At 42.0% G+C, this 17,787-nt stretch overlaps 1 pseudogene; it reads left to right on the forward strand.

Moving 5' to 3' along the window:
* The first annotated feature begins 1,929 nt into the window (after positions 1 to 1,929).
* Positions 1,930 to 17,787, forward strand: LOC121972933 (annotated as a pseudogene).

The following is a 17,787-nucleotide window of genomic DNA, read 5'->3' on the forward strand; positions in this document are numbered from 1 at the left end:
AAAATGCTAGAATTAAGATGTTTGATGGTATGGTCAGAATATTTTATGATATTAGACATGTATCGGATCTAAGAAAGAACCTGATTTGATTGGGCACACTAGATAATAGCGGTTGTTGCTATAAATCTGGATGTAGATTAAGGAAATTAAAGTCAGTAAAGGTGCTCTAATGATGATGAAAAGATAGAAACTAATAATGAGCATCTATAAATTGATATGTACCACAATTCTAGGTGGAACTGCCGCTATAGAATCAGAATCAGATAATACAATCTTGTGACATATGCAACTGGGTCATCTAGGTGAGCGTGGAATGTTTGAGCTTCATAATGATGTTTATTGAAGGACGCCAAAACATGCAAACTCGATTTTTGCAAGCATTGTGTTCTTGGAAAACAAAGTAAAGTGCAGTTTAATACAACCACACACAAGATGGAGGAAATTCTGGACTATATTCATATAGATCTCTAGGGACCAACCAGTGTACTATCATGTGGAGAACATATGAATTTTGTGAATGCCATCGACGATTACTCATAGAAGGTCTAGGTGTACTTCATGTGTCATAAGTCGGAAATTTTTTCAAAGGTTAAGATATGGAAAACTGAAGTAGAGAATCAGACTTGAAAAAAATTTAAATGCATAAGATTAGATAATGGTACTAAGTACACCAATTCATTGTTCCAAGAATTTTATAAGCAACATGGTATCAAGAGACACTTCATAGTTCGTGGGACACCACAACAAAATGTTGTAGTGGAAAGGATGAACATGACGATAATCAAGAAATCTAGATGTCTTTGATTGATTTCAGGACTTGCAAAGAAATTTTGAACAGAGATAGTAAACATGACATGTTTCTTGATCAATAGATTGCCGAGCGCAGCACTAGATGATAAAATATGGCAGATAATCCAATTGATTAGTCTGAGAGTGTTTGGATATCTAACCTGCATGCATATTTCTAGTGAAGACAGATTAAATATGGATATAAAGTCTAGATAGTATATATTTTTTTTTGTTTTCAGAAAGGGGTGAAAAATTTTAAACTTTGGGATTCTAAGGTAAACAAGGTGGTGATTAGTAGAAATGTAATTTTTAATAAAAAAAAACCATGTTACAGCATACTCGAGAAAAATAAAATGATGGTGTCGCTTTTCGCTCGCTCAGATCTCTTCCTTCTTTTCTCCTCTTTAGTTGGCAGTTACAAGGGATCCTCGTACAAATGAGGCCTTGATGAAAATCAATGTATGCTAGTCGATGGCCGGCATTGTTGTCATTTCCCTTCTAATGGTCAAATCAGTAAAGAGACAAAGAGAAGCATGAAGAGCTCGAAAGAGAAAGATAGAAAGAAGTAGTCTTTGCAAGTTTCTAAAAAACATCATAGCTTCACTTACCTGCATGAAAGTTTATAAAGCCTCAGCCGAAGAGGATCCACGTCGACTACCACACTAGCCCGGGATGGGTTATGTGGACTACTACATGGTCGAAGCACAACCCATGACCGACGACACGAGTGAAACTTCTTATCTGTGATGACATCCATTAGGGGGTTTCCTGGGTGGCATTTGTGCAGGTGGAGTTAGAAACCTATAATTTTGATGATGCTAGGTCAAAGCACATGGTATTTCATACTATAGCCACAGAAAAGACCCGACGTACAATCAAACTACCAATTATGTATGGTTTTGAGCAATTGATTTCTTATGTACTTATCATATATAGTGGAGATCTTACTATTTTTAAGGAGGCAATACATAGCTCAGAGAAGGACAAATAGATGAGTACTATGGAGGAGATAGAGTCTTTGGATAAGAACCAAACATGAGATCTGATAGAGCTTTTTGAAAGAAAAAGAACTATATGATGCAAATGAGTATACAAGAAGAAAGAAGCCATCTCAAGTCTAATGTCATGAAACCCAATAACATGGAAATCAATCTGTTGGAATTATCCTATGAAACAAAGACAAATATGCCCCCTCCTAGCACTCATAAACTAGTACATTGTGCTAGTGTTTCTCATGTCACTGCTGAGATTTTTGAAAATTTAAAGGAGGCTAATGAGAGTATTTTAGCTGAATCATCAACAATTCAAGAAGGGATGTCTACTAAAATCAAGGAAACTAAGAATTCGGCAAAGTCTTCTAGGTCATCTGAGATTGAGGAAGTGAAGGAGGATCATGCATCATCTGCAGATCGTTGCTCATCAATTGTTTGTGCTGAACAAGTTGTTGTCGCTAGACTTGAACTTGTTCTGAATGAAGGAATTCTTGTGGACGAAGGATACCAAGGGAAGGAAATGAACAAATTTAGACAAGATGTTAAGATGACTCGGGAAGGGGTTTCTTCAGACGGCATCAAGCTTGTTGATTTGTTTGCGGAGAAGCTCGGAGGTATTGCCGCTGGAAGGTCTTGGACTGTTCGAGAATGGAAATTCTATATTGCTTTTTCTTTGTTCCGTGGCACATTTATTTATGCAAGTGTATACCATAGTTGGATTTAGGGTAATGCTTCAGGTGGTGAGCGAGCTCAGTATTCTGGAAAGCTAGTCAATGCCTTAATTGATTCTGCATTGGAATTTATTAATTTAGAATCTATTCTTCCTGATATCTCTCCCTGTGGAATTTTGAGTCCCAAGATAGCTGTGTCATTAGAAGAGGAGACTCAATACTCCATGATGGAGCAGGGAGTAATTATGGTCACTCAAAAGGTTTTGAACCTTAGGAAGAAGTTATTGAAATTTTTGCAAGAACAAATATACCCGAGAGAAAGTGAGTTTTACAGTATGGCACAATCAAGTAGCCGTTGGACTGTTCATCTAGAAGATGAAAAGTTAAAATTGTTAGCCACGAAGGAAGGCTTTTGGAATTATGGATTCCATATGACAGTGCTGGTATAGAAAACTACTTGAAGGAGAAGGGCACGTTTCTGGTGGAGCTTGGACTAACAACTTACTAGGTGCTGGGCTTTCCAACCTTGAGTATGAATATCTGTGTGAGATTATGGGTCGTTTGATTTGGACACCGTAAATTTTCAACTATGGTGCGCACTAGACATGGAATATGGAGGTTTTGTTGAGGTATGGCAACAAGGAGCAACTAAAAGAGTGGTTGATTCCTTTGCTAGAACGAAACATTCGATCTGGATTTGCAATGACTGAGCCACAAGTTGCATCTTCGGATGCAACCAACATTGAATGTTCAATAACTAGCCAAGATGACTTCTACATCATAAATGGAAAGAAGTGATGGACAAGTGGAGCAATGGATCCTAGATGCAAAGTCCTCATAGTGATGGGACAAACAATTTTTTTTTGTTGCTTTGCCTAAGCAACAATCAATTATCTTAGTGGATGTCAATACTTCTAGGGTGTGGATAAAAAGACTCTCGTTTTTGGTTTTGATGATGCACATCATGGCTGATCCCGTCCCGAAGCTGAGTCAGATGAAGGCGGACCTTGATGTACTGGAAGTTGAAGAAAAGTCGCTGCGACGTTGGATCTACCTGGTACCTCCCTTGAAAGGTTCGCACGGGCGGTTGACGAAGGAAGATGACCAGGACGATGACACTGCGGCTCTACGCACACTCATACGAGCCCACGAGTCGTTAGAGACCAGAAACCAGGGAAAAAATCCCCGGGTCAGGCCCTCCGACGCTCAAGTCAGGTACTTTTTCCCCAGAACGCACAGAGAAAGGACGAAAAGTAAAGACTAGTGAGAAATGACGAGTGAGCTTACCTGCATAAGGGACAAAGCATCCCTTTTTATACTGCAACGGATGTTTCTGGGACCTGGCGGGTGTCAGGGAATGCCGGCTGTCAGGCTTTGTCTGGCGGTGAATGACACGTGGCTTCTCCTGATAGGCTGGCGACAGAACCAAAAGGGGAATGAACCCCGACTGTTAGCATATTCCCTGACACACTGATTATTCTCTGACATTCTTTGACGAGCAGTTACGATTCCCTGGCTTGTTTGTCCTGTAGTGCCTGGACGCTAGGTCTGCATCCCGACCTACTTTGATCCGCTGCTATCCATGGCTTGTACGTTCCGACCTGCACGACCGGTCTGTTCCCCGACCTGCTTATGCCCGCTGTTATCCATGGCATGTACGTTCCGACTTGCACGACCGGTCTGTTTCCCGACCTGCACTTGTCTACTGTTATCCATGGCAGGTATGTCCCGGCCTGTACGCTAGGTCTGTTTCCCGACTTACATTTGTCTACTGTTATCCATGGCTTGTACGTCCCGACCTGTACGCCAGATCTGTTTCCTGACATGCATTTGCTTACTGTTATCCATGGCTTGTACGTCCCGACCTGTACGCCAGGTCTGTATCCCGACCTGCATCTGTTCTACTATTATCCGTGGCTTGTATGTCCCGACCTGTACGCCAGGTCTATTTCCTGACCTGCATTTGCCTACTGTTATCCATGGCTTGTACGTCCCGACCTGTACGCCAGGTCTGTATCCCCGACCTGCTTATGCCCGCTGTTATCCATGGCATGTACGTTCCGACCTACACGACCGGTCTATTTCCCGACTTGCACTTGTCTATTGTTATCCATGGCTGGTATGTCCCGACCTGTACGCCAGGTCTGTATCCTGACCCACTTCAGAGGCCTTCTTTGCCTAGCCTTTGCGTGGCTTGTGGGCTCCGTCCTCAGCTGTGCCTGACCTATGGGCCCAGTTCTTGATCGCTATCGAGGCTGGTTTTTGTTCTGCTTGTGATCCTCTCCTTTGACTGCCCTGTCAGCTGAGACTTTGACCCTGGCCACATAAGCTAGACTTCTGACCCCCACGTATCTGCCCCCCCAGGTAAGCTTGACTCCTGACCAGCCACATAAGCTTGACTTCTGACCAGCCACATAAGCTTGACTTTTGACCAGCCATGGAGGTTGGACTTCTGACCTCCACGTAAGCTTGACTTCTGACCATCCTGTGGTCTTGACTCCTAACCACATCATCTTACTGACCCCACAATCATGCACCGTATCAATGGCCATACTGAAATGGTTTTTGAAAACGTCCATCAAGCACTTGTGAAGAATATTCTTCTTGGGGAAGGCTGGGTGATGCGGTGGTAAAAAGGGCATACCAAAGATAAATCAAAGATATGAAATGCGGTTGACATACAGGTTAAAGTCAAGGCAGCTAAAGGAAGGAAACTGTTGCCTCACCAAAGGCAGCCGACCGGGTGGCAACGTGCTGAGTGGGCATGAAGGATCCGATCAACCAGAAGGCTCATCTGAGCAGATCACTTATCCGGCCGAGATGACCATATAGAGAGGATATTAGATGCTCACAACCGTGACCAAGTGAATGCTAGTCCGACCGGACCGCCTGTCCAGCTGGGCAAGGGACAATCTATTGAGCCGAGTGACTACGGAGAAGAACAACCCTGAGCGATCGAACGGAGAATCCTGGCCGAGCGGCTCCCCTACTCGACCCAACAATGGGATAGCTCATCATATCCTTCTGGGAGTTAGTGTCGCTGACAACAGGACATGGTCAATAGACAAATAGTACGACGGAAGCTCTTACTGTCATGTCAAGGATTTGTACGTCCTGTTAAGGAATGGTGTCAAAGACACTTTTCTGGTATGTCTTTTCATAAGACAGTTGGGAAAACATGCATGCAACTTGAAAAACATGCACGTCTGCTATTGGAGCACTTTATAAAAGGGGCTCATGCACCGGCGGATGTATGCGTTATTTATGCTTGAGCTCTCGTTGTTGCTACATTTCTTTGCAGTCTTTCTATTATTCTGGTGACTCACTTAAGTGTCGGAAGGTCAATACCGGGACCCCTTCCCTGGCCCGACATTGACATTTTTTGTGTTGCAGAGTCAAACGGAGTCTTCACACTGTCGACCGAGGAGCCACATCCCTAGCCAGCCGTCTTCACTGTTTTTGGATAGGATTATATTAGCACCGTCTGTGGGAACTCAACCTATATCCGAGATGTGAAGATGGAGGATGCTCGATGACTCATGACTGTGACACTGACGAAGGAGGAGTTGGACATGCTGATACAAGTCCGAATGGCCAAGATGATGGAGCAGCAACAGCAGGCGATGGCCAAGCTCCAAGAAAATGAACCTACGGCATTAGCAACGAGACAATAGGCTGGCTACAGAGACCAAGCAAAAAATATATCCATTTAGGGGCAAAATAAGAAGCTAATCGGCATATATGAAGATGCACCAAATGCGTCGATCCCCTTTTATTGGGTGTTGTTCCACACTCTTTCAGAGGAACAAGGACGAGCGGATAGAGGGCAAGGATCCTCCTCGGACGATGCACCTATTCGAGACGGATGGAATGGAAAGGCACCAAGGATCGACGATTCTCCTGAATGGGTCAACCAATAATTCTCTCAGGGGATCCTGGACGACCCATTACTGCGACACTACACTCCATCAACGATCAGGGAGTACAATGGGACAATCGACCAGGAGGACCATCTGATCAAGTTTGATAACACGACCACGCTCCATCAATACACTGATAGAGTGAAGTACCGAGTCTTCCTCACCACCCTTTCCGGATCAACACAGAGATGGTTTAGATCGTTGCCGATCGGATCAATCGACAACTTCAATGACTTCCGAGCGGCATTTTTACATCATTTTGCCAGCAGCCACCATTACTAGAAGACGAACATTAACTTGTTCACTGTGAAGCAAAGGCCCAAGGAGGCATTGAGAGCCTACATCAAGAGGTTCAATCAAGTGACTATGGATATCCCATCGGTCACCCCAAAGATATTGGTGAGCGCCTTCTCGTAAGGGCTTATCGAAGGCGAATTCTTTAGCCCACTCATCTGGAAACTGCCAAAAAACTTTGATCACCTGCTCAGGCGCACCACCAAATACATCAACATGGAGGAGGCCCAAGCGACACAAAGGAAGAAAGGAAGTTCCCATTGAACATACTGCTCCCTCTGAACGACGACCGACCAATAACCATCAACCACTAAAGGGCCCTCGATTGGGAGCAACGCAGCCACATCAAGAGCCTCGAGCCCATGCAGTGTAGCATGTGGAGGTAGAGCGATTGAAGGCTGTGAATGGCAGACAGTGGACACCATTGTTATGCTCCTACCATCGCTCGACGACGCACAATACCTGGGACTTCTACTACTTAAGGCCAGTTTCAAGTCTACTGGTTCCTCCAAGATATCGCCGTCGTTCACCCTCTCCCGATCAGCATCATCGACGCCAATCTGACAGGGGAAGGGAAGAAGAGAGACCGGCGACCGAGCAGCATCAACATTAGCCTCAACGAAGAGGAAATGCAAGTCCTGCCTGAGCTTCGACTGAGCGAGCTCGACCTTCAGCTCGGGAGGAAGAAAATCGAAGTAATGCGGCTCAGGGGGAAATCAGAATGATGGTCGAAGGGCCGATTGATGGTGATTCCAATAGAGTAAGGAAATCGCATGCCCGACGACTAGAGATGTTGTAGGATGCAGCAAGAGAAGGTCGAGGGACCAGAGATCAGCTTGGTCCCCATGATCTGGAGGGTGTGGAGTGTTAGAATGTATACTAAAAGCCTAGATTTTTGTATAAACATTTACTTAGAAATAAGAATCATATTGGTCAAATATCTACATTTATAAGTTAAGTGTAGTTGTTCGATTAATTTATATTGTAGATAACATGGTGTGTGGTGTCACACATAGAAGATCATGTTATCAATTCCTTATAAATTATAAATAGTAGCTCATGACTGAGATGGAAAGGAACAAACCATTGGAATAGTCGTAGTGTAATTAGGTATTAGTTTATCTTGACTAATAAATTACACTAGTACACTCTAAGTGTATTGAGCAGGACCATTTAAGGTAAGTTCTTTTTTTATACTGACTTAATAAAAGAACAAGACCTTAGTTATTATGGAAGTATGTGCTCTTAATCCAAATATAATAACAAGCACATATATTTAGTATTTATTTTTTTAACTTATCAAAGGGTGAAATTTAGCTCGATAAATCAAAAGACCTGATAAGTTGGGAAATAATATTACTTATAGTGTGTGTTGTTGATTATAGAAGGAAATTGTGTCCTAGTAATCTAGGTTGATAATGTCGCCAAGAGGAGCTCATAAGGATTGTCATGTTAAACCCTGCAGGTAGACTTAGTCCGACATGACGATAAGGTTGAGTGGTACTACTCTTGGACTAAGATATTAATTGAAATGAGTTGTCAGTAACTCATTTAATTAGTGGGCATTCGACATCTTAAACACAGGGAGATTAACACACTCATAATAAGAAGGAGCCCAAAATAAAATTTGGGATTGGTGCGGTAGTTCAATAATAATTTTTTAGTGGAATAAATTATTATTGATGAAATTAAGTTGGGTGTTCGGGGCGAACACGAGAAGCTTAATTTCATCGGGAGACCAAAACCAATTCCTCCTCTCGGTTCCTATCGTAGCATCTTATTTATAAAGTATTATATCCACCTTTATACCCATCCTAAGGTGGCCAGCCAAGCAAGCTTGGAACCCAAGCTTGGGCCGGCCAAGCAAATAGGATGAGCCAAGTTGTGTGGCCGACCCTAGCTTGAACCCAAGCTTGGTGTGACCGACCACATCAAATTAAAAGGATTTTAATTTTTTAAAATTTTTCTTATGTGGATTCCATGGTTTTGAAAGAGAGTTTTAAAATTATAAATCTTTTCTTTTATAACTTTTTACAAAAGATTAAGAAAAGATTTGATATCTTTCCTTATTTGTAGATTGAAAAGAAGATTTTAATTTTGAGAAAACTTTCCTTTTTTGTAACCATGTTCATGATTTAAAAGAGATTTTTAAAATTATAAATTTTTTTCTTTTATAAGTTTCTACAAAAGATTAAGAAAAGATTTGATATCTTTCCTTATTTGTAGATTGAGAGGAAGATTTTAATTTTAAAAGATAACTTTTCTTTTTGGAAATCATCCACATGTTTTAATAGAGAGATTTTAATTTATATAATTTCTTTTATAACCAACCATGAAGGGAAAAATTATTAGAGAAATCTTTATTTTAAAATTTCCGAAAACAAATTAAGAAGTTTTAATTTTGTGTTAAAACTTTCCTTGTTTGGAGCAATGAGGTGGCCGACCATGATATTTAGGAAAAGGAAATTGGTTTTAATCAATTAAAATTTTTCTTTTCATGGCAAAGAAAATAAGGAAGTTTTTATTTAAATTTTCATTATTTACCAAGATCAAGGATTATAAAAGAGGGGGTAAGGGTGTCTTCATGGGTGACAACTCTATTCTATTCTCCTCCCTCTCTTCCTTGGTGGTGGCCGGCCCTAGACCTTGCTCTTCTCCTCTTCTCTTCTTCTCTTCTTCTTTAGTGGCCGGTTTCATCCCTCTCTTGGAGCTCTTGTTGGTGGCCAGTTCTAGCTTGGAGAAGAAGGAGAGAAAGGAGGCTTTGTTTCTAGCATCCCTTGGAGCTTGATGGTAGTGGCCGAAAATCTTCATCTCAAGGAGGAGTGCTTGGCCAAAACTTGCAAGTAGGAAGAAGAAGGGTTTGGGTGGTTCTCATCTCGGTAGATCGTTGCCCACACAACGTCCGAGATAAGAAGAGGAATATGGTAGAAGATCAAGAGATTGTTGCTTACAAAGAAAGGTATAACTAGTAATTGTTTTCCGCATCATACTAGTTTTTCTTTGTATGAATTCCAAACACAAGAGACATATAATTCTAGGTTTCGAATTTATGATTCGAGTTTGTGTTTTTTTTTTATTTTTCGAATTTGTGATTCAATTATTCCTTTTGGTTAAACCTAGGGTTATATAAGGAAATTAAATATTGAATTTCATTAAGAGGTTTTGTCGATACAGTGGTGGATGTTCCCATACCCAAGAAGGTCAAGTGCCTCGCCATGTTTGACCTGTGAACCGATTTTCGAAATTAATATTTTATTGAATTTGTAACATGGGTGGATTTGGATCAATAATATTAAGTATCGTTTGCGATCCAAGTCTAAATCTAAAAGAACAGATAAGTTAAATTTGGAATATAATCAACAATGTTAAGTTCCGTTTGCGATTCCGAATTTAATTTCTAAGAACACAATAGGTTGTTAGGAAAGGTTCGACACTTGTACAAAATTTTTGTACAGTGAAACCGACACGATCTTCCTAGGACCAACCAACATGGAGATCCCTCACGATGACGTATTGATCATCCGAGCGATAATAGCTAATTATACTATTTACTGAACTTTCATGGATACAGGGTAGCTCAGTGAATATCATCTTCAAGAAGGCGTTTGACCAGCTGTAAATCGACCCGAGTGACTTGCAGCCCATGATGATCCCGTTGTACTGGTTCACGGGTAATGAAATATTACCAATCGGCAAAACTCGGCTAGCCATATCACTCAAAGAGGAGCCTCTCAAGAGGAGCAGGACCACAAATTTCATTATGATAGATGCGACATCTGCCTACAATGTCATATTGGGCCAACCAGTCCTAAACGAGTTCTGAGTCATAGTGTCCACTTTCTGTCAGAAGATCAAGTTTCTAGTGACAATACAGTAAGCGAAGTCAAAGGCGATCAATTGGCCGCTAGGCAGTGCTACATCGAGATGGTTAACTCAGAGGCAAGGGCCGCTCAGAAGACTCAGCATTTGGAGGTGAACATAATCATAGAGGAACCGCTTGCGCTGGTCTACAATGAAAAAAAAGGAAGTTTAGATCTATCCTAGCCGGTCGGAAGCCACAACATTATGGCCACCGACCTGACAAAAAAGAAGAAGGCAGAGATGGTCGCCTGCCTTAGGCAAAACCACGATGTATTTGCCTGGTCAACTTATGGGCTCCCAGTCATCTCGCTGAGCATTGCGCAGCACGAGCTTCACATCCGACTAGATGCTCAGTCGGTGAAACAGAGAAAGAGGGACTTAAGTTTAGAGCAAAATCAAATCATCTGAGCAAAAATAGAAAAATTGCTGGAGGCTGATCACATCCACGAGTTTCAATTTCTGATCTGGCTGGCCAACGTTGTGCTAGTCTCCAAGTGGGGCAACAAGTGGCGAGTTCGCATCAACTTCTGCGACTTAAACAAAGCTTGCCCAAAGGACTTCTATCTCCTGCCTTGTATAGATCAAATGGTGGATTCCACGGTGGGCTGGAAGCTGATGTAACACCCCAAATTTCACGATTTGGAGTCCTAAAAGACCTTATTAAAATCTAGAAATGCTTTAGAAAAATTCTAGAGATTTTTAGGAATTTATAGAATATTTTTATGTAATTTTTGGAGGTCGTTTGGTATTTTTACTAAACGAAAGAAGTTTCGACAAAAAAATGTCCAAGCTGAGGCTTGAACCTGCAACCCCTGACCCGAGCAAAACCCGGCTAACCAACTGAGCTAGCAGTTATTACTTAATCAATTAAGGGTCGAATTGTATTTAAGTAATAAATAGTTAATAGCAAAATAAAAGGAGAATAAAAGGCTCGGCTGGGGATTTGAACCTGCGGCCTTTGGCTCGGTCAAAACCCGGCTGACCAAGTGATCTAGCCACCGGTTCTGTTTAGAAAAGGTAGGAAATTTTATTTAAGGAAGTTAATGGAATCCGGGAATTTAAAAGAGAAACTTAAGGCTTAATTTTCCCGTGACCTAAACCTAATCCTTTTCCCTCCCGATCCCTTCCTCTCTCGCGCGACAAAGGCAGCTCGGGCGGAAACAAGCCGCGGCTAGGGCACGATTCCGGCGGCCGGTGGGTGGCTAACTCGGGGTGGTTCTTCACCGTCGTGATTCTTGCGTCGAGGAGGAACCGTAAGCACGAAGGAGTCGAAGCTTGCAATTTTCGCAAGCCCTAGAAGTTGTTTTGGTTGTAGGTTTAAGAAGAGGTAAGTCGCTTACTCACCTGTGGTAAGAGGGGTTCCGGATCTGGTTCTCTTGGAATGCGATGTATATTGTAAATTTTGGTCTTGAGATTTCTACCGTGTGCTTCAATGAAAGGAAATGGGGTTTGCTTGTTTGTTTGTTTAGCTTGTAGTTTGCTTGCTTCGGATTTTTGCTGTTCTTGGCAGTGAGCATGAGAAACAATGCAGATTTTGGGATTCTAGTAGCAATTCCCTTTGTTTCTGCCGTGCATTAACAGTGGTCCTTTAGGGCTGCTATATTTTCAGTAGAGCAATTATATTAATGATCTTAATTAGCTTCTATAATCTGGTGAAGGTTGGAAATTTTATAGCTTAGAAGGTTGGCTTATTTCCTGGTCATGATATCATGTTTGAGTTAAATGAATTGTGCATGATTTTAATTATGTTAATACTCTTAATTAGTTTCTATAATTTTGTGAATTTGGTAATTCTACAGCTTGTAAGGTTAGATTGATTTCTTATCATGATATCATGTTTTGGTTCTATATAAATTGTGCATGTTCTAAACTAATTTATATAATATTCAGTTCATATAATAATGTTTAGGAATGGCAAACCTAACCATGTTTAAGAGATAAATTAGTAGGTTATGTTAGTTTTGGTTCTATGCTTTTGCATGCTACAAACTCAATGCATGTTTTATTGGTAACGATTATGCATTTCTCTTCTTGTTCATGCGAGAATTTGACTAACAGAATTTTAGTCCTCTTTTAGCATCTAGTTCCTTTGCTATTGGAATAACATGAGCAGATTTATTCAAGTGAGCATTTATATTCATTCAAGTAGAAGTAGGCATGAACAGATTCATTCAAGTGTGCATTTATATATTCATTCAGTTCCTTTGCTATTTAGATATTAGTAAATAACATGAACATGTGCAGATTTAGGTTTCTAGTTCCTTTGCTATTGGAATAACATGAGCAGATTTCTAGTTTCTTATGTTATTAGATGTGCATGAGTAGCCTTCCTTCTAAAACAATCAGTTTCTAGTATCTTTAGAGCTTAATATGCAGAATTGTGTCAGCTTAATATGCAGCATGTTAGTGTGCAGATTTTTATTAAGTATTAGTGTGCAGAATTCATTTACCCTTAGCTGAACATGTGCAGATTTTTATAAGCATAGCATGCAGATTTTTTATAAGTATAGTATGCAGATTTTAATATGCAGAATTTTATTAGCATAGTAGGCAGATTTTTGGATTAAGCATTTCAAAGTTAGATTTTGCTTAAACATTTCAGTTTCTTTTAAAGAAGTATTCTTTTAGAAGTATTAACAAGTATAAGAAAGATAAAGAAAAGAAAGAAAAAGGCCAAGGCCTTAAGTAGATCCCAAAGTCAAGACTTTAGGGATTTTGGCACACAAGGTGCTAAAGAAAATGCCGAGGCATTATATAGAAGTATTAAAAGATCACAAGTATTTTACTTTTATCAGTGACACTGTGCTGGACTCTCAGTTGTCCTTGGGTTGGGCTCCCATAGTCGTCCCTAGGTTTAGATAACCTAGTAGTAACGGCACGGCCGACGGTCGACGGTCGACGACCCGAGGGTCGCCAAATGGGCCGCCAAATGGGTCGGGTCGTTACAAAAGTAAAAGCACAGTTGCCGGGCCCAAGGAGAAGTTGATTATTATTTTGAAGTATTATAAGTATAAGTTTTTGAATAAGTAAAACGAGTTTTACATAAACATAAAGTATTAAAGATTAAGTTAGAACAAATGAAATAAGTTTCATATAGTTCTGAAAATCAGTAAGTTTAGTTCTTTATTCTACCATGTTTATCTAGTGGATGAGTAGTTTTCATGTTTACCTATTAGATGAGTAGCATGATTAGCTATTAGAATTACATGAGTAGATTCCTTAGCTTTTCTTTGCTATTAGTTTGACATGAGAAGTTATGTTTATGCTTTATTTCTTTTTAGAGCATAAAGTTTCTAGTTCTTTTCGTATACATGCACATTCGTGATTTTGTGAGTTAGATAGCACTTACTAAGCAAATTTTGCTTATAGATTGCACTTCCTCTTACTGCAGATACAGGAAAGGAAAAGATATAGAAAGGAAGGCGACAAGGAGGTGTTCGAAGGATGTGTGATGCCAGGACTATGGAAGCCTTGGGACTAGGAAAGAAGTTTTAATTTTAGTTTCCACATTTTAGTTATTGTAAACATTTGAGTTGTATTTTAAGTTCATGTCATTTGAGATTATTCTGTTTAGATTGCATGTAGGATGAGTCCAGTTTAGTAAGTAGATATTTGTGTGTTTGATACTTATTTAACTGCGTGGTTGATTGATATGTGTTCCAGCCGCTTGTGGCTGAGTATATATTGCATGTATTGTTGAATATGGTCACCGGTACAGGGGAGGTTCTGCCAAAATTTTTCGGTAGGGTTTCCATGTACTTTTTAATCATACCGGTTAAGTAGAGTTAGTAGTTAAGTAACGGTCATCCTTAGAGTGTAGTAGTAGTAAGAAGGGTGGTCGTTACAGCTGATCTGCATGTTTGATACATACCAAGGCTACCATCAAGTGCCGCTCGACAAGGAAGACAAAGAGAAGGTCTGCTTCATTACAACCGAGCCACTGACCTTTGCGCAGATATCGAAAAAACTTGCTGAGCCCTGAGGACGTATGAGATCAAACTGAACCTGAACAAGTGCCTGTTTGGGGGTGAAGAGTGGCCACTTCCTCAGTTATATCATGATCGAGTGGGGAATCGAGGCAAATCCGAGCAAAGTGAAGGTGCTGCAGGATATGCCCCCACCCCACAACTTAAAGGAGGCCCAATGGCTGACTGGACGGATCACCGCATTATTAAGATTCATCTCCAAATTGTCCAACCGGAGTCACCCGTTCTTCAAGATACTGCATCGTGTGATGAAATTCTAGTGGGACTCAGAATGCGACAAGGCGCTAGAAGAACTTAAGAAATAACTTACTTCCCTACCTGTACTAGAAAAGCCCATCACCAGCGAGTCACTCTGGTATATTTGTCGTCCATAAAGCATGCGGTTGGCTCGACGCTGGTGCAACAGACGGCTCTGAACAACAGCCAGTATATTTCTTAAATCATATATTGGAAGATGTAGTGTCCCGCTACACCTGTCTCGGTGTTCGGACTAGTACTCGCCGCTTAGAGGCTTCATCCATACTTTCTCTCACATCCCATCGTGGTGCTAACTAAAAGTGTGCTAGGAAGGGTCATCCTTAACCTGGAGGCATCCGGACGGCTGATTAAGTGGACCACCGAGCTAAGTGAGTTTGACGTACAATATCAACCCCGAACGACAATCAAGGCCTAAACCTTAGCTAATTTTGTCACTGAGTACAGCACGTCGAGCTGAACGTGACTTGGAAGATATATGTTGACGGCTCATCCACTTGGCAAGGTAGTGGAATAGGCATCCTATTAATATCACTGCGTGAGGATAAGATGTAGTTGTCCATGTGGCTGGATTATCAAGACACAAATAATGAGGCAGAATATGAGGCCGTGATAGCTGGTTTGCAAGCAGCTCGGCATGTGGGAGCCACAAGAGTCCTCTTCCATTCGGATTCTCAGCTGACAACTGAGCAACTGTCGAGAATGTTCGAGATAAATAACACCCGACTTAAGCTGTATGCCGAAGCTTTCGAGAAATTGAAGATAAGTTTCCAAGAAGTCATTGTACAAAAGATCCCCCAGTCGAACAACCAGTATGCTGACGAGCTGGCCAAGTTAGCAAGTTCTTTATCTCCGATTGCCATAGATAAGTTAGTCGATTAGGTTCTACTGGTGGCACATATCGATAGGATAGCTAGAATGGACTCCCCAAGTGATTGGAGGATGCAGCTGATTGAGTTCCTCCGAGCGAGGGCCACACCGGTTGACCGGGAGGAAGCTCGTTTGTTAAAAAAGAGGGCTCAACGGTTCACCCTAATTGGAAATCAGTTATATAAAAGAGCTTTCTCAAGGCTATTGCTCAAGTGCATTGGATTGGATGACTTTGAGTATATCCTGCAAGAAGTTCACCAAGACTCCTGCAGTAGTCATCCAGATGGCAGATCATTGGCTCGCAAGATCCTACTGACTGGATACTTCTAGCCCACATTGTAACATGACGCCGCTCGGGCGGTGACCACTTGCTTATCTTGCCAGAAGTACCAGAACATCCCATACCGACCTATTGAAGAGTTGAAAGCATCCACCATATCCTATCCATTCGACTAGTAGGGCATGGACGTCGTTGGACTATTTCCTAGGTGACCAGGTTACGAAGATTTCTACTCATGGCAGTAGATTATTTCTCAAAGTGAGTGGAGGCTGAGCCGCTCGACAAGATAACCGAGCACATGGTTATCAAATTTATATGGTAAAACATCCTGTGTCGGTTCGGCATCCCTCGCAAACTCGTCTCGGACAATGGAAGACGGTTCTCAGGGTGAAGGCTTAGAGAATGGTGTATGGGCTATGACATCTTGCAGATCTTCACGTCAATGGCCTACCCTCAAAGTAACGACCAGGCGGAAGTCACCAATAAAGAAATCCTCAGAGGACTTCGGGGTCGGCTTGACCATGCCAAGGGTAGCTAGGCCGACGAACTCCCAAGTGTATTGTGGGTTTATCGCACCATACCAAGAGAGACGACCGACATAACCCCATTCCATCTAGTGTACGGGTACGAGGCAGTGGTTCACCCACTACGACAGTTCTAAACCCATGGCAGAAAGTAGCTTCAACGTTCACCATAGCCGAGTGGTAGCTCTAAACCCACGTCAGTAAGATGTAGCTGAGCGGTGGCTCTAAAGCCTAGAATGTCCGATCGGCCTTGGAGGTCACCGAAGACACTACTCATTCAGTCAGTAAGGCTTACAACCTCCTTTGACTAGACTTGAGGGGAAGACTTGTGATGCAGTGGTAAAAAGGGCATACCAAAGACGAGTCAAAGGTGCAAAATGCGGCCGACATAGAGATCAAAGTTAAGGTGGTCAAAGGAAGGAAACCATTGACTCACCAAAGTTGGCCGACCGGGTGGCAACGTGCCGAGCGGGCATGAAGGATCTGATCGACGAAGGTTCATCTGAACATATCGCTCATCTGGCCGGGATGACCATATAGAGAGGATATTAGATGCTTACAACCGTGACCAAGTGAATGCTAGTCCGACCGAACCGCCTGTCCGGCCGTTCAAGGGATGACCTACTGAGCCGAGCAACTATGGAGAAGAACAGCCTTGAGCGACCAGATAGAGAATGTTAGCCGAGCAGCTCCCCCGCTCGGTCCAACAGTGAGACAACTCATGATATCCTTCTGGGAGTTAATGTCGCTGACAACAAAGCATGGTCAATAAACAAATCGTATGACGGAAGCTTCTACTGTCATGTCAAGGATTTGTGTGCCTTGTTAAGGAATGATGTCAGAGACATTTTTCTGGCGTGTCTTTTCATAGGACAGTTGGGAAAATGTGCATGCACCTTAAGAAGCGTGCACGTCTGCTACTAGAGTACTATATAAAGAGGGTCAGGGTTCATGCATCGGCGGAGGTATGCGTTATTTATGCTCGTCCTCTCGTTGTTGCTACATTTCTCCGTCGTCTTTCTATTATTCCGGTGACTGACTTGAGCGTCGGAGGGCCAACGTCAGGGACCCCTTTCCTAATCTAACACTGACATTCTTTATGTTACAGAGTGGAGCGGAGTCTTTACACAATCAATTGAGGAGCCACATTCCTAGCTAGTTTTCTTCACCGTTTTCGAACGGGATCACTTGGAATTTGAGATTGCCCAAGGTAGACTTGGACCAGGCAAATTACATCATTGCATGAGACTTGTAGGAACTGCAGAACGTGGTAATGGCAGTTGAAAGAGCACTCAAGAGGAGAGTCTTGTGTCGCATTGAATTGGAGAAGCTTGAGGAAATCTGA

This window comes from Zingiber officinale, chromosome 4A (assembly GCF_018446385.1).
Source record: "Zingiber officinale cultivar Zhangliang chromosome 4A, Zo_v1.1, whole genome shotgun sequence".
Lineage (NCBI taxonomy): Eukaryota > Viridiplantae > Streptophyta > Magnoliopsida > Zingiberales > Zingiberaceae > Zingiber > Zingiber officinale.